We start from the raw sequence: 17,702 nt of genomic DNA, 5'->3' as shown, positions 1-17,702 counted from the left end.
GCTTACATTGTAAAACTTCGTATCGATTTGTACTTCTTCGGCAAGTTTATTGAATTTAGTAGGATACTAAATAGCATTGTAATTGTAGTGAAGCCCTGATAACCTGGAAGCTCCTTTCAGCACCATTTATGCCAGAAGATAAATCATTGGTATTTAATAGAGTGAAACCGACGCTTGCCGCAAGAACCCTACTGGTTCGCCTGCATCGTTACTTTCGAGTAAGATTAGTTTTGAGGGCTTGCAGTCCCATCTCCACTTTCGTGATTCGATATCACGCAATGTGGTCTGTTTGCTACCTCTGCCTCCACGGGAACCAGCTTTCTGCTCACTGCCGACTTATTTTGCATCACTGCTTATTGCAGATTGATTTCGGGTATCTTCTGAGTTTCAGTAAACGTAAAACTTGGAAAATAAATACACTTTGAAACAAGGGACGCCTCACAAGATGCTAGAACACCTGTCACATACGGCACCACGTATTATTCTCTGCATTCATACGGTACGTGCCAAGTACCATGTATTCTCAAAGCGTGCCACTGAATGCAGTTTTTACGTAATATGTATGGACGAAACTAAACGTTGTTAAACCCCTCCTACTTATATTATTATTATTAATATTACTGTCGACTTTAATTGTAATCGATTACTGAGCAATGATGCTACGATGCTCTCTCATCAGAGATGCAATGCTGTAACCGACGTGCGGGACATCCACAAATACATTATCAGAATACGATGTAGCTCATCAGCTTATCAGCGGGTATAGCTGCAATAATAAAAGGGCTATTGCACACGAAGATTTTTCCTGAGTTCTCCCGCGTTGTTTCAGAGTACCTCTTTTCCTTGGAACATGCACCAGAATTCGATAACCGACGGACGTAGGCAACAATAATCTGCCATTGTGTATATCCGCTATTTTACTCTTCCCGCAAACAGTAGTAGTTTTCACATTTTGCTTGTGATGCAAAACTGTTGCTACGTAGGAGACTAATGATGTTTAGCTATGGAAGGGGCTAATTCTGCAGCGTATTCAGCTGGGAAAGCAAGAGGTATGGAGCAATGATTAATATACAGAGCTTGAATTCAGTGTTTGTGGTGTTAAAGTCACCATCTGCACATTATGATTTTTGTACTTTTCTGTACATTACTTCTAACAACCCTACCACAACAAAGTTCAAAATTTAGTTATAATTTGTGGTGTTGCTCACACTGCTAAATACTGCATTTTCGGGCAACAACAAAGTTATATTATGTGGCAGGTGTCATTAGAGCACAGTTAATAAAGTCATTTCATGAAATAATGGATAAACTAGGCACTCATCTCTTCGTGTTTCCCACGCTGGTCTCGTTGTGAAATCATGGCTCAATCGTCGAACATCCAGGTGGTGACGACTCCAAGCTCGGATGCAAAAAGGCCTAGGTTTTATTCTGCGATATTCAAAAGTTTTATAGATGTGTTTCACAAACCATTCTTGAAGATTAAACCTTTGAAAGTTAGCACAATGGTTATGTAAAAAAGTAATCAGCACTCCGAATTTAAGTTACACCTCTTTTTTGTATTACTTTTGTTGCAGTATCACGTAACAAACAAAACATCACTTCACAATATAAAAAATACTTGAAAACATCTTCCTCACTGTTAAAGTTCACGTTTTATAAACTGACTACAGTTTGCGTCATCCCAACATGACGTCCAAGTCTTGACTTTTTCATGGTCCGACTCTCTAATAACCGCTTACGCGCTTAAAAATCAGAGTTACAAGTACGTCAAAGATCATAGTGACAAAAGAAAGAATACACATAAGAATAATATCATTGTAATATAAACATATCGAAGTTTCAAAGTACCTCTACATTAATGAAATCAAATCTGAATGTTGTCTCAGAAATATGTTAACTACTTTACGGAAACACAGTAGAATATTACTGGTGTCGAGAGGTTGAGGTGACGTGCCGTAATGGTTACGTAATTCAACGTAATTCAAGTACCATTACACACTTCAAGAGAATTCCGGGCAGAATGGATTCTTCATTTTTTGAACGTCATCTTTAGGGTCATCGACACCGTCCTTTTTACCCCTAGTAATCTAAAAGAGACAGCGCTACTATCACTTTATGCAAGGGCAAACAAAAATGTGGAAACACTGCCAGAAAGTAACGTTGAACATAAATGCAGATGCCAGCCAAGCGTGCAGCTTAAGCTGTTTGAACAAGGGTGTTAAACATGCGTCAGTCGTGATCAGATCAATTTCCTGTGTTATTGTAAGTGCATTATATCGATGAAAATTCTTTAACGGCAAATTTTTAGTATGGTAGGTGCTTTTGTAAACAAAGTACGGTAGTCCAAGTTTGGTGTTTGAAGAGAAACCGCATCAACGATTTATACTGAGTATACGAAAAGCGGATAAACATCATCCGCTAAGTCACAGCGCGAACGGGAGTGCGTTTTGAGCCACTGTGACGGAAGGTCGAAGAAGAAGAAGATGGAAATGAAGATGACGACACCTGAAAAAAGAACTGCAGAACTGAATGCCGCGCTCGCAAAACCTGTCGGCACCAAAACATAATGAAAAAAAGCTCCAGAAACAAGGAATAGCAGTCTGGGCTGGAATTCCGAAACCACTCATCAGTGGTGTGAATACTCGTAATAAGAAAACGTGGAGCCAAAGCAGTTTTGGAACAATGTAAGAAACTCATTATCAACGACATGAAGATGCAGAAAGCAGTGGGACTCACTGCATTAAACACAGATAGCGTGTATACACAGGACATGTAGCCTATAGCTGAAAAAGTGTCATGATTCTATTTGCAAAACATTCCGGAATAGAATCAGATTTTCACTCTGCAGCGGAGTGTGCGCTGATATGAAACTTCCTGACAGATTAAAACTGTGTACCCGACCGAGACTCGAACTTGGGACCTTTGCCTTTCGCGGGCAAGTGCTCTAGTTCTGCAAGGTTCGCAGGAGAGCTTTTGTAAAGTTTGGAAGATAGGAGACGAGATACTGGCAGAAGTAAAGCTGTGAGTACCGGGCGTGAGTCGTGCTTCGGTAGCTCAGATGGTAGAGCACTTGCCCGCGAAAGGCAAAGGGCCCGAGTTCGAGTCTCGGTCGGGCACACAGTTTTAATCTGCCAGCAAGTTTCATTCCGGAATAGAGCCCCATCTGGATCTCCGGGAGGGGACTGCCAAGGGAGAGGTGACCATGAGGAAAAAGGCTGAATAACCAACGAAAGGAGAACGTTCTACGAGTCGGGGCGTGGAATTTCAGAAGCTGGAACGCGCTAGGGAAGCTAGAACATCTGAAAAGGAAAATTGAAAGGCTCAATCTAGATATAGTAGGGGTCAGTGAAGTGAAATGAAAAGAAGACAAGGTTTTCTGGTCAGGTGAGTATAGGGTAATATGAGCAGCACCAGAAAATGGTACAACGGGGGAAGGATTCCTTACGAATAGGAAGGTAGGGCAGAGAGTGTGTTACTGTGAACAGTTCAGTGATAGGGTTGTTCTTCTCAGAATCAACAGCAAACCAACACCGACAACTATAGTTGAAGTATACATGCGACGTCTCAAGTTTAAGATGAAGATGTAGAAAAAGAATATGAAGATATAGAAAGGATAATACAACATGTAAAAGGAGATGAAAATCTTAGTCAGGAAGTACAGCAATGCAGTTGTAGGGGAACGAGTAGAAGAATCTGCTACGTATGAATATGATCTTGGTACAACGAATGACAGAGGAGTAATTGAGTTCTGTAATAAATTTCAGCGAGTAATAGCGGATACTCTGTTCAAGAAACACAAGAGGAGGAGAAATACTTGCAAAAGGCTGAGTGGTAGAGGAAGATTTCAATTAGATTACATCATAGTCAGGCAGGGATTCCGAAATCGGAGTCTAGATTGTAAGGGGTACACAGGAGCAGATATAAACTCAGATGACAATATATTAGTGATGAAGAGTATGCTGAAGTTTAAGAGATTAGTCAGGAAGAATAAGTGTGGAAGAAGTGTGATATGGAAGTTCTGACAAATGACGAGATACGCTTGAAGTTCTCTAAGGCTATAGATAAAGCAATAAATAATAGCTCAGTAGGCACTACAGTTGAAGAGGAATGGACATCCGTAAATAGGGCAATCACAGAAATTGGAAAGAAAAACACAGTTACAAAGAAGGTAACTGAGGAGAAACCATGGTAACAGAAAAAATATTTTAGTTGGTAGATGAAAGAAGGACGTACAAAAGTATTCAAGGAAATTCAGGAACACAAAAATGCTAGTCGCTGAGAAATGAAGTAAATAGTAAGTGAAGGGAAGCAAAGACGAAATGGATGCAAGAAATAATGTGCCCCAATTGAAAAAGAGGTGATTATCGGAAGGAGCGATTCAGCATACAGAGTACTCAAAACAACATTCGGTGAAATTAAAAGTAAGAATGGTAACATTAAGAGTTGAACGGGAATTCCACTGTTAAATTTAGAGGAGAGAGTGGGTGGTGGAAACAGCACACCGACGGCCTCTATTATTTGTCAGATGTGATAGAAGAAGAAGCAGAAGTCGATTTAGAAGAGATAGGGGATCCAGAACTATAATCAGAATTTAATTGAGTTTTGGAGGACTTATGATTAAACGAGGAAGAAGAGGTAGATAATATTCCATCAGAATTTCTGCAATCGGTGGGTTGAGTGGCAACAAAACGACTATTCAAGTTGGTTTGTAGTATGCATGAGTCTGACGACATGCCATCCGAGTCCAAGAGCTGATAAATACGAAAATTACCGCAGAATCAACTTAACAGCTTAAGCTTGCCAGTTGCTGATAAGAATAATATACAGAAGAATGGAAAAGAAAATGGAGGATGTGTTAGATAACGATTAGTTTGGCTTTGGGATAGGGAAAGGCACCAGAGAGGCAATTCTGACCTTGCGCTGAGAATTTAAGCAAGAACAAAGAAAAATCAAGACATGTTCATAGGATTTGTCGACCTGGAGAAAGCGCTCGACAATGTGAAACAGTACAAGACGTTCGGAATTCTGAGAAAAGTAGAGTTAATCTTTAGGTAGAGACGGCTCACATGCAACATGTACAGGAGCCCAGAAGGGATAATAGGAGTGGACGACCAAGAACGAAATGCTCGGTTTAAGAGTATATAAGACGAGAATGTAATCTTTCGCCCCCAATGTTCAACCTGTGCATCGAAGAAGCAATGAGAGAAATAAAAGTAAGGTTCAGGAGCGGAATTAAAATTCAAGATGAAAGGATATCAATGATACGATTCGCTGATGACGATGCTGTCCTGAATGAAAGTGAAGAAGAATTTCGTGATCTGCTGAATGGAATGAACAGTCTAATGAGTATAGAATATGGACTGAGAGAAAATTGAAGAAAGACGAAAGTAATGAGAAGCAGCAGAAATGAGAACAGCGAGAAACTTAACATCAGGATTGATGGTTACGAAGTAGATGAAGTTAAGGAATTCCACTACCTGGGCAGCAAAGTAAGCAGTGACGGAAGGAGCAAGAACGACATCAAAAGCGGACTAGGTCTGGCAGAAAGGTCATTCCTGTCCAAGAGAAGTCTACTAGTATAAAACTTAGGGCTTAATTTGAGGAAGGAATTTCATAGAATGTACATTTGGACCACAACATTATATGGTAGTGAAACATGGATACGGAAAACCCGGAACAGAAGGGAATCGAAACATTTGAGATGTGGAACTTCCTGGCAGATTAAAACTGTGTGCCGGACCGAGACTCGAACTCGGGACCTTTGCCTTTCGCGGGCAAGTGCTCTACAGGCAGAATTAAAGATGTGTGGGTGGGGCGTGAGTCGTGCTTGGGTAGCTCAGATAGCAGAGCACTTGCCCGCGAAAGGCAAAGCTCCCGAGTTCGAGTCTCGGTCTGGCATACAGTTTTAAACTGCCAGGAAGTTTCATATCAGCGCACACTCCTCTGCAGAGTGAAAATCTCATTCTGAATTTGAGATGTGGTGCTACAGATGAATGTTGAAAATTAGGTGGACTGATAAGATAGGGAATGAGGAGGTTTTGTGCAGAATCGGAGAGGAAAGGAATATGAGGAAAACTCTGACAAGAAGAAGGGCAGGATGATAGGACATGTGTTCATACATCAAGGAATGACTTCCATGGTACTAGAGGGAGCTTTAGAGCCCAAAATCTGTAGAGGAACACAGAGATCAGTGATAATGTGGCCAACCGTATTGTGATATTGCATGTGCGCCATTGTTACACAAGAAGGTCGCTTTCCTGTCATGGATTTTATGACCATTTTGACATATCGCGTACATTTAATGGTGCAGCATTTGTTCCCTAATGACGATGCTAAGTTCGAAGACGACAGGGGCCACTATTCCCACAACACGCATCGTCCAGGACTGGTTTTGTAATCACGAGAATGAACTGTAGAAACACAGCTGGTCACCACAGTTACCAGATCTCAATGTCGTTGAGCCTTTGTCGTCCACATGGAGCGAAGGGTACGTGGGCATTTTCCACCTTCATCATCCTTACCTGAACTTGTCACTGTTTTCAGGAAGGACGGAATACGATTCTAAAGAAAAATATACATGACTAGTATTTATCGATTCTAGTACAACTGAAAGTGCAGTAGTCTAGAAAGAACTATTACAGAAGCCCTATCAACAGGGGGCTGATGCACTAGAACATGCACTGATACTATGAAATGGTGTGTCTAGCCGAAATATAGACTTGCCGAATAAAATCTGCAAGAAAAAGACAACTGATTGCTGTGCTCTTACATATGTAAAACCGGAAGTGGTTTCGAATGCCAACAGTTTATCTGCATTGTGCTAGACTTGATAGGTCTTGCGTTTGTGGAGCTTCCAAGTTTTTGTCTTCTGCATTTTGAATAGCCGATTGCTGCGGACTGTGTGCTATTTGGAAAAATCCTGGCGGATTAAAACTGTCTTGTGGACCAGGGCTCGACAGTAGAGTTTAGTCTTTTTCTACTCACTGATTTATCCAATCACGACTGCCGCGCGGGATTAGCAGAGCGGTCTGGGGCGCTGCAGTCATGGACTGTGCGGCTGGTCCCGGCGGAGGTTCGAGTCCTCCCTCGGGCATGGGTGTATGTGTTTGTCCTTAGGATAATTTACATTAAGTAGTGTGTAAACTTAGGGACTGATGACCTTAGCAGTTAATTCCCGTAAGATTTCACACACATTTGAACTTTTTTTTTCCAATCACGACTGACAAGCCACATTCACAGCTTTACTTGCGCCATCATCTTACTGTCGTACTTTGTCAACTTCAAAGAAAATCTCCCATTCGCCTAGCGCGAATAGCGCTCTTGGAAGAAAGGAAATCGCAGGGAAATGACCTAGGCACAGCCTAATGAATTGTTTTCATGATGAATCATTCACCAAATACCATTTAGCTCGCTGGTTTTAAACCTAATGTAACAATAACCTTTTAAAAGGTGCAAACTCGGGTGCACAGTGCGAGCTTCGTACGGGAACAACCCAATAGTCCGTAGCTTATCCTATCTCAACTACACTACTGGACATTAAAATTGCTACACCACGAAGATGACGTGCTACAGATCCGAAATTTAAGACAGGAAGAAGATGCTGTGATATGCAAATCATTAGCTTTTCAGAGCATTCACACAAGGTTAGCGCCGGTAGCGACACCTACAACGTGCTGACAAACAGCACTAGACCGGCGTTGCCTGGTGAAACGTTGTTGTGATGCCTCGTATAAGGAGAAGAAATGATCACCATCACGTTTCCGACTTTGATAAAGGTCTGATTGTATCCTATCGCGATTGCGGTTTACCATATCGCGACAATGCTGCTGGCGTTGGTCGAGATCCAATGACTGTTAGCAGTATATGGAATCGGTGGGTTCAGGAGGGTAATACGGAACGTCGTGCTGGATCCCAATGGCCTGGTATCACTAGCAGTCGAGATGACAGGCACCTTATCCGCATGGCTGTAACGGATCGTGCAGCCACGTCTCCATCCCTGAGTCAACAGATGGGGACGTTTGCAAGACAACAAACATCTGCACGAACAGTTCGACGACGTTTACTGCAGCATGGACTATCAGCTCGGAGACCATGGCTGCGGTTACCCTTGACGCTGCTTCACAGACAGGAGGGCCTGTGATGGTGTACTCAACGACGAACCTGGGTGCACGAATGGCAAAACGTTATTTTTTCGGATGAATCAAGGTTCTGTTTACAGCATCATGATGGTCGCATCCGTGTTTGGGGACATCGCGCTCAATGCACATTGGAAGCTCGTATTCGTCATCGCCATACTGGCGTATCACCCCGCGTGATGGTATGGGGTGCCATTGGTTACAAGTCTAGGTCACCTCTTGTTCGCATTGACGGCACTTTGAACATTGGACGTTATATTTCAGATGTGTTACGACCCGTGGCTCTACCCTTCATTCGATCCCTGCGAAACCCTACATTTCAGCAGGATAATACACGACCGCACGTTGCAGGTCCTGTACGGGCCTTTCTGGATACAGAAAATGTTCGACTGATGCCCTGGCCAGCACATTCTCCAGATCTCTCACCAATTGAAAACGTCTGGTCAAAGGTGTCCGAGCAACTGGCTCGTCATAATACGCCAGTCACTACTCTTGATGAACTGTGGTAACGTGTTGAAGCTGCATGGGCAGCGTGCCTGTACACGCCATCCAAGCTCTGATTGACTCAATCCCCAGGCGTATCAAGGCCGTTATTACTGCGAGAGGTGGTTGTCCTGGGTACTGATTTCTCAGGATCTATGCACCCAAATTGCGTGAAAATGTAATCACATGTCGGTTCTAGTGTAATATATTTGTCCAATGAATACCCGTTTATCATCTGCATTTATTCTTGGTGTAGCAATTTTAATGGCCAGTAGGGTATATACCCTTTCTTGCTGGACTGCTAGAATCGCTAATTTGAAAACTACGACATACAGTTTAAATCTGCCAGGAAGCTTCATTTTGTACCCTGTTTCGAACTAAAGATGCGCACGCTGAACAATAACGATTAAGATTTCATTTCAGCTCAGAAGCAGTTACATTTGGACAGTCCGTTCACTGCATACCCGCCGAACGCACCAGTACACATGCAGGTGGCGTCTATCAGGGTGTGCAGTGAGGAGTGAATGGGCCGCGGGGCGCGGACGCCGGGCGTCGATGCCAGCCCGGGTGGCGACGGCGTCGGCGGCGGCGGCCCACCTGCACTGAGCGAGGTCAGGAGAGGCCGCGAGGGCCCGCGGCCGCCACCCGCGGCGCCACCGTCGCGCCGCGGCGGTCCGCCCGCACGCCGCCCAGTCTGCTGCCAGACGCCGAAGCGAACGCATCGCGCCGCGTGACGGCACTCGTCACGCCGCTCATCTGCGCTCAGTCTCGCGTTTACAGTCGCTGTCACGGTTGACGCACGTGTCTAACGCCGTCACAGACCTCTGGTAGTCCATCGGTTGTCAAGTGTCCGTGAGGCACCTCGAGTTAACGTGCACGTGCAGATAATAGTATCTGCCTCTGCCCCGCCCACCGAGTGCTGTGTTCGTGTATATACAGTGGCGAACGACATCTCCACCGCGATATCAAGGAGCATGAGTAATTACTTTCAATAACATCTACCTAGATTCATCAGAAATTCTGTAGTTACGTCGAACATCTAAAGACGAAACTAAAAAATTCTCCCTAATACATTCTTGCGTTCCTAGGCGAGACGACACCTCAGACTTGTGCTCCTAAGTATTTTCAGTGACTTTCTATCATACGCCGAAACTTCAGAACACTGAACATCTTCATCTCCCACCTCAATACAACAGTCTAAGCGTCACTCTTAACCAGTGTGTTTTCTCGCAATGGCAACCGATCAGGGTTGAGTGCAGTGTCACCTTCGACCTTCCGAATGGAGGCAGCTGCCTTGGCGCATACTGGTGGAGATCACCTCCGACGTAGACCCTCTACGGTGCTCAAGATGGCTGTAGCGGCGCCTCTACTGCTGCTTCTGCTGGCCAACATCGCACCCTACGGTGAGCAACTACCAATGCGTTCGATTCAGTACATTAGTCGTCCTTTTATGATACGTTAGAGGAAACAGAAATACCAGACTCCCAACAATCTTAAAAGATATTTCGTCGCACGTGACCTGTGGTGACCTTTTCCACCCGCACAAGTTGCCGCAACGGTAGCTTGTCCTGATGAGGAGTGGTTGATGGTTGGTTTTAGACTTTGTATCGAGAGAATATTTTGATCAGACTGGAATTATGGCACCCTTACTTGTATATGTGGTCATATTTACACAGAGAGTCCATACATCTCTTTTGCTTCTGTGTATGAGAGGGTCGTCACACTGTTTCTCCATAACCGCTTACGACCGACAATATGGCGGCCTGTCACACTGCGACACACCTAGTAAACAAAGTTGACAAGTGGTTCAGTTGGCCAACAGTTTCCAAAACTACAGGTCCACAAATCGACTGTAGTGGAAGTCCTAGGAGAGTACTAAAACAAACTCAAAGCAGCAGAAATCGAGTGAATCAAGTTGTCTAAATATTCGTGAGATCATCGCATTAATAAGCAGTAAATATGTTGAACGTGTAATGATGCCGTTTCTGCCAGCTTATGGATAAAGTATAATTAAATTTCAGAGAGATACTGTGGTTTCCTTCATTGTGTTATGAAAAGAGAAATATTGGGATACAGATGTTGCAGGTGATTTCTTACCTCTGTCCCATTCATTAATAAGACTAATATATATGCACTCTAGCTCATCAGTGGAGTCGCGAGCTCAGGTTTAACCTAATGTGTTTGTCATTATGTGCGTAATCAGACGAAGGCTGTTTGGATGTGTTGTACTATGATGTCAAAACTACTGAATTGCCTCCATATAGACGTTCGATCTGCAAGGCTGAAACAAATAATGGTTTATGTCTCTCCCTAACAATCACTACAATTCATTGTAGCTGTAAGAAAGAGTAATCCTCAACCATTGTTATTTGTCAATCCTGCCACATATGATCTTCCTATTAATAAAGCACTGTTTTTACAAACATTAATGTTGACAGTCAGCCCCTTCCCTGCTATTACGTAATCAGTTACTATTTCTACTTTGGCAATCTCCATGTCATCTAAGCGTGTTGTCAAGGTAATCTGGGTAACATTACTAAACAATGTTGACAGGGATTGCCATCGCTAAAATCGACATTACCGTTTTCGTTGAACTCAGATTAATGGTTTAAACCTCTAAATTCCAAACGAGATGTTACAATAATTAATGTCCCTAGTTTTATTTAGAACTTTGACATCTTCGCACATAACTTGTGGTTCTCCACATTACAGCAGAAGCTAATTCAGCTGCTTACCACAACTCTGTATGGATAATAGACAATAAGAAATATGTCGCATGGGACTTAAAAAGTAAAATAATTGTTATTTTAGTTTTCTCTCTCATTGAATGTACGGAATTTTTTTTCCACTGCTACCTTCTACTACTGGCTGTCACTGTGTGAGAATGCGAGTAACCATTTTGAACAATTACGTTTCTCTGTATCTGTCTCACACACTCAAGCGAAAACATTTCCGACGTGCACTCACCTCACCTCCACTCAAAACACCTTTGATCTAACCAACACTGACAGGCGAGCCTGCAGCTTTTTGAGCCAACATTCCTGGAATCGGACCAAGCTGGTAACGGTGAGATTACGCCGCTGTGAAAATGTGGAGCGCCCAGTGTTTTGTCAGATAACAGGATTACATGACCTCTTGTATTATCATTAGCGAATTTAACTTCCGGTTTTTCACAAAAATCACCTCGATAAATTTCCAGTATATATGCAGATAGAAAGTATTCTAGTTTATTGTCGTGTTGGAACCCGTTGGCTTTTATTTTACCAACTTTTACCTCTTAGGTAACGTTTTGGAGGGAAATTTTAGACTGTGGTATTAGGTAAGTACATTGGTAATTTTCAGGGATATGCAGCATTCGATCGCACCTCACTGAAAAGTGACGTAGCACTGATTATTTGAAAGTGAACTCAATTACAGCGAAATCGATATCCACATGCAACAAGTATTACATTCGTAAACTGATTTGGCACGTGGTACCACAGGCCGAAAACATTCTGATATCTAATATAAATTTTCGACGTCAGTAAGTTATAAAGTACTGGTTATCAAACAAATAATCGAAGACGTTGGGTGTAATTGCTAATCTGAGAAGAAGAGGCTGATACAAGCGAACATGTCGTGGCGTGTAGCATGGAACGTGTTAGAAGAATTACCTTCCAGACATAAAAAAGGCTAAACAAGAATTTCTCATTTACACCTTCCCTCGACAGTGCGTTATGTCCTCTTCAGTTGACCGCCGGTTTTGTTGTGTCTTCTTTTAAAAATATGGAACAATTTAGACTTCATCTATTAATAACGAGGTGTTGTGCATTGCAGTTACCAAATCCGACAGAATTACCTGACATCACTGTTTCTAGCTTCTTGTTATGTACAGTGTGTTGGTATAGGTATTAAGATGACCGGTTTTAATGGTGAAACGATTATTGAAAACTCCACAACTTATTGTTCCGAAGTGACTACTTCCAAATCTTACAATATTTTCTACGCTAATGGCTGACTGCCACGCGGAATGTTGTCGCACTGGCTCAGATATTAAGACATAAATTTATTGTTTTTAATGATGTGGATTTCTTGAAGTTGAAGTCGTTGTATTAATAGATTATTTTCAAAAAATTTTCTTCTTTTGTCAGGTACATTGTCGTACAAGCAAAACACCTAATTCTGTGTGAGGTTGCGAGAAGATACAGAAATGTGCTCTTACACGTAAGCTGTAGGGCGCTATAAGTAAAGATTGTTTTAGTAGTTCAAAAAATGTATTTTAAATTATTGGACTAATGAGTCATTGTACATCATGTAACAACTCCCTAAGTATACTCCAAAACGTGTTTAGCTTTAAAGATGAGTAACATTAAATGTAATATACGCTGTTTATTTTTGAGACTTCCGATGAAAACGTGCAGTGTATGTGATTGAGTTTTGACTGTGTATGGCATCTCTTTATCACAGATTATGTGGACAATCGCTTCTGCTAATGGGTAGGATATCTTGAAATCGACAAAGTGAAATAAAATCGTAAAGTAAAGACAGCGCGGTCAGAGTAATCAATGAAGTCTGCCGACAGAAAGGCTTTGTGAGTTAGTTATCGGGAAGGCAGAAGCACGTAATACATCGAAGCCTTGCGTCGCTCCTTGAGACATTATTGAATTGTGTAAACGACAATGCAGAAGCGATGCAGCCCCTGAAAAGTAGGATCTAGGTTCGAGATCCGTTCAAGCACACAGTTTCGACGGGACGCATACAAGTAACTAATCGAGTTTTCATTTCTTATATTTGTATCGAATGTGCCTCGGAGGTTGACCTAACAACGTACAGTGATCGGATGAACGACTGTAGTCGATGTTGCACAAACAGCGCTTTGGGTTGCACCCACAGCGCTTTGATGACTGGTTACGTCTTATTAGGTGACTGTGATTTTGTCTTATACGTCAGGACTGTACCAGACATAGATCTGTGAAAAGTCTGTTAATTAGTAGCGAATCTTATGCTACATAAAAATAAGCTTGAATACATTCCATTTAAAACTATGTAACCTATAGAGCAGTGGACCAAATTCGTAAGAGGGTATGCATTATCATCCAGTAAAATTTTTGGTAATATTGAAATACGTCAGCGATCAACGAAAAAGTATGTCATCTCGTGTTATATTCTTACAATTAGTTCTACAAATGTAGGATACCATGTTCTTCTGAAGGATTGTTCATCCGATTATGAAACGTTGAAAATTCGAAGTACTGTAATGAATCAACGCTCTTCCTTCGAAGTAGTAACGGAGTAATCTTCAGAGAAAATATTCTGACGCTTCGACAGCATATACGGCTTCTTCACGTGAGTACCGTGAGGATAGAAACTGAAAATTCATGGTAGCAATTTGAATTTCGCTGTGATTGTGAATTATGTGCGAAAAATTAATAAGGATTAAGGAAACGGCTTGTCTAAAGACTTCATATTCGGTCTTACTATACATTTATGAAGGGATCAGTGTAACAGACACAGGTTATCCTCAGGACTGTAAGAATGCAAAACTGTCAGGACATGTTCTTACGAGTCATTTGATACGTGAATAAGCTCCCAACGAGTCATTTGAAATTTAAGGAAACCAGAGAAGTGCAAGAAGGACTCACACATGAGGATTCCGCACAGACTTAATTTTTTACATGGATATCATTGATAATATGTGTCCCCATGGCACGGTGAAAGTCTTTCTTTAGGACGACAACTTACATGCCCCTAACCCACTCCGCGTATCCAGCCGGGGAGTGCTACAGTTTAGCGTGGAATCTCAACGACGTGAGATTTTTGCCGAACCCGCACGTTGGTGACAGGTGATGGGTAGGTTAAGATGTAGATTCAGAAGATCCGTTGGTCCTACCCGACATTCGATCCCACGACCTCTCGGTTTCTAGCCATTTTCTGTACTGCCAGACCACCAGGACCGACATTCAGACAGGCTGTTCAGAAGGAGTATGGAAAGCTTGTGAGGGTGTTACAGGTTAGGTTGTGCTTGGATATAACTGTTAAGAAAATAATTCGATACGTTACGCCGTTTCCGATTTAATTAGCACTGAAGTTGGCGAATCAGGCCGTTGCAAGCGGAAATTCAGGTACTTCTACCGCTAAAGTGCGATACTGCACAGACGTGCGTAGGTACATGGGTTTATACTTTGCTCAAATGCTCATTACAGTCAAGATGTGCCGTTTTCAGGAGTGATAAAGGTAGGCGAGCAAAAGCTACGTTTCTTAGATTTGAGGAAATCAAACGAAGAACACATCAAAAGTATCCGCAGTTGCGAATGTCGCGAGCGGTCGCTTATCATGAGCACCATTCACGGCCAAACTCAAATTTCCAGATGTCATCAACCGTGTGTTAACATTCCTGTAGAGGTAAGACGTTTTAAATAAAAGTCGCTTGACGTATTTATCCACCGACACCGGGCAATCCTAATGGTAAGGCGACCGCTCGCCACAAGCGTGAAATACGGATTAGAGTCCCGGTCCGTTACAAATTTTCATTGTCAGCACTCTTATTATACAGCTGATGGTTATCCATCTTCGCAAACGCAAGTACATTTCAAGCGTTTCATAACGGCTGTATCTGCCTCAGTACAATGTAATTTCTGGACAACATAGGCATTACATTATCATAAACGAAGAACATGTTTGGCGCCACTGTGTCTGGCAGGCTGCTTGAATTTGCGCGCGCAACGACCTGATTGGTCAACTTCAATGCTACTTAAATCAGAAACGGTGCAACGTATTGAATTTTTTTCTTGACAACTATTTCTCGATACAACCTATCGTGCAGTACCCTTACAAGTCCTTCAGACTGTTTCTGACCACCCGGTACAGTAAGTTTATCTGTAGGTTTTGAGTTTGGGAGACTCAAAACATGTGACACATATGACCAAATTTTTTGATTACGTTGCTTTAGAAGCTTACCATTTTCACACCACCCAGAGCTTTAGACCTTATGTGACATATTTTTCAACTTGATACCTATATCCTTCCGTGTAAAAAAGTGGCCGTAACTGACGAACACAAAGATGGAAAACACATGCCTAAAACTATTTTTTTTTTTGCCATAACTGAAAATTAATAATTTTATAATTTTTACTTTACTTTTACTGTGAAACTTGCTTTTCGTCAAACTCTATGACCCTAGGTAAACGGGAAGTAACCTATGGGTTTTGGTGAGCGAATTAGCGCTTCCCAAAATATGTGACATAAATGGCCATATCTCTTGATTGGATTGACTTAGAAGCTTACATTGACTCCAGCATCAAGGGATCGTAGACATAATCGCCTGATGTAAATTTCAAACTGATACCTCTGCCATCTCCTGAGCAAAAATGGTCTTAACTATCGAAAAGACAGTAAAATATTTTAAACTCTCGACAATGATTAAACGACAAACGTGGAGGCAGATCGTAAAACGACATTCGTTGGCACGCCTTCTGTCGGCTGTCAGTGTCGGTTGCGTTCCGGGTGTTACATTTTTTTCTGAGGTGAGTGGTACCTTTTAGAAGAACGCGTCCGTTGTTTTCTCCGTTTCTAGTCCTATCTGAGTTTGCACCACGTTTCCAATATCTTCGTAGTCGACTTGACGTTAAACGTTAATATTCCTCCCCTATTTAATGCAACCCAAGAAAATCTGAAACACATTACAATTCTTTCTTCACGTATGTGAGATTCACTTCTAAAACTTCAACCAATTGAACGAAACGTCAAAGGAGTTTTAATTTCGTTTTTTTGCGTTATTATAGGCAATGTCGGCATTCTGGTATTAAAATAATAGCCTCATAGAGTGACACCCAGTTATAAAATCTATAGCAGTGTGAGTCCACACGATTTTTTCCAGACACTCGTCAACACCTACAATTTACACGTATGTTCGTATTCATATATTAAATTGCGCTACTTTTCTAAGTATTGGAGAGAGCCTCATTTACAGTGTTTAGTGTAAACGCACTTTTTCGATTGCTTAAACGTCGGCACAATAAAACGACCTTTTGATAGAGTACAAGGTAACAACTACCCGTTCAGAAGGGCGTGTTTGTGTATACTGTGTACTTCCACCTGCCTAGAATTGGAACACTACGTCTGCAGGCACTTATTTAATATTAAGATTATATGATTCGTAAGGACTACCATGTGGCTGCACCATATTCATCACCTCGCTAGAACATCAGAGGAAACTTGAGCAATACATTCGTGAGCAGTGTAATGAGAGACTCCTATTTACAAGGGAAGGACCCCGGTTCGATCGACTGAAGGCAAATGAAAATTATTTTCAAACACGGAAGGTGTCTTTAATGAATCGAAGCCCCACTTTCAAAGCAGCTTGGAATTTATGACTGCAAACGAGTCAGTGAATTAAATATTTTACATTAACATGTCAAAGACTTTGTAGCAAAGAAATAATAAATTAGAATGTCATGCCTTATGCTGAAGTTTAATCGTACCGAATGAACTTCTAAAATCACTTTTTATGTTCATTACTTTGCGTGTGTGTGTTTTTAAATTAAGTATTAAGTTTGCTGGAGGTCGCTAAGTGCTCTCATTCTCAAATATTTGACGAACATAATCCGGATTATTTGTGCCCATGAGGTATTCTGCGAGAGATACACACTAACATTAGTACAGCATTTTACGTTTCTGAATTCGGTCAGTAATTATATAAATTACTGAAAATAAAGTTTTTGTTGTTCCTGAAAGGCTGAGCACACGATCATCACCAAACGACGCGCGCAAGAGATCTTTCACGCGTCTAGCAATATGGGGTGGAGCCCCATCCTGCATAAACATCGTACGTTCCAGCAGGTGTTTATCAGCCAGGCTGGGGATGATGTGATTCTGTAACATATCGGCGTACTTCTCACCCGCCACGGTAGCAGTTACAAAACCAGAATCAAGCATTTCCTAGAAGAAAAAAGGCCCGAGAACGGTAGATGTGGTAAATCCAACCCATACTGTGACTTTCTCGTCGTGCAATGGAGTTTCCACGACAGTTCTATGATTGTCAGTAGCCCAAATTCTGCAGTTGTGGGCGTTGACGGACCCTCGCAGCGTGAAATGAGCTTCGTCGGT

Source organism: Schistocerca piceifrons, chromosome 7, assembly GCF_021461385.2.
Source record: "Schistocerca piceifrons isolate TAMUIC-IGC-003096 chromosome 7, iqSchPice1.1, whole genome shotgun sequence".
NCBI lineage: Eukaryota > Metazoa > Arthropoda > Insecta > Orthoptera > Acrididae > Schistocerca > Schistocerca piceifrons.
This window is presented reverse-complemented; position numbering follows the sequence as displayed.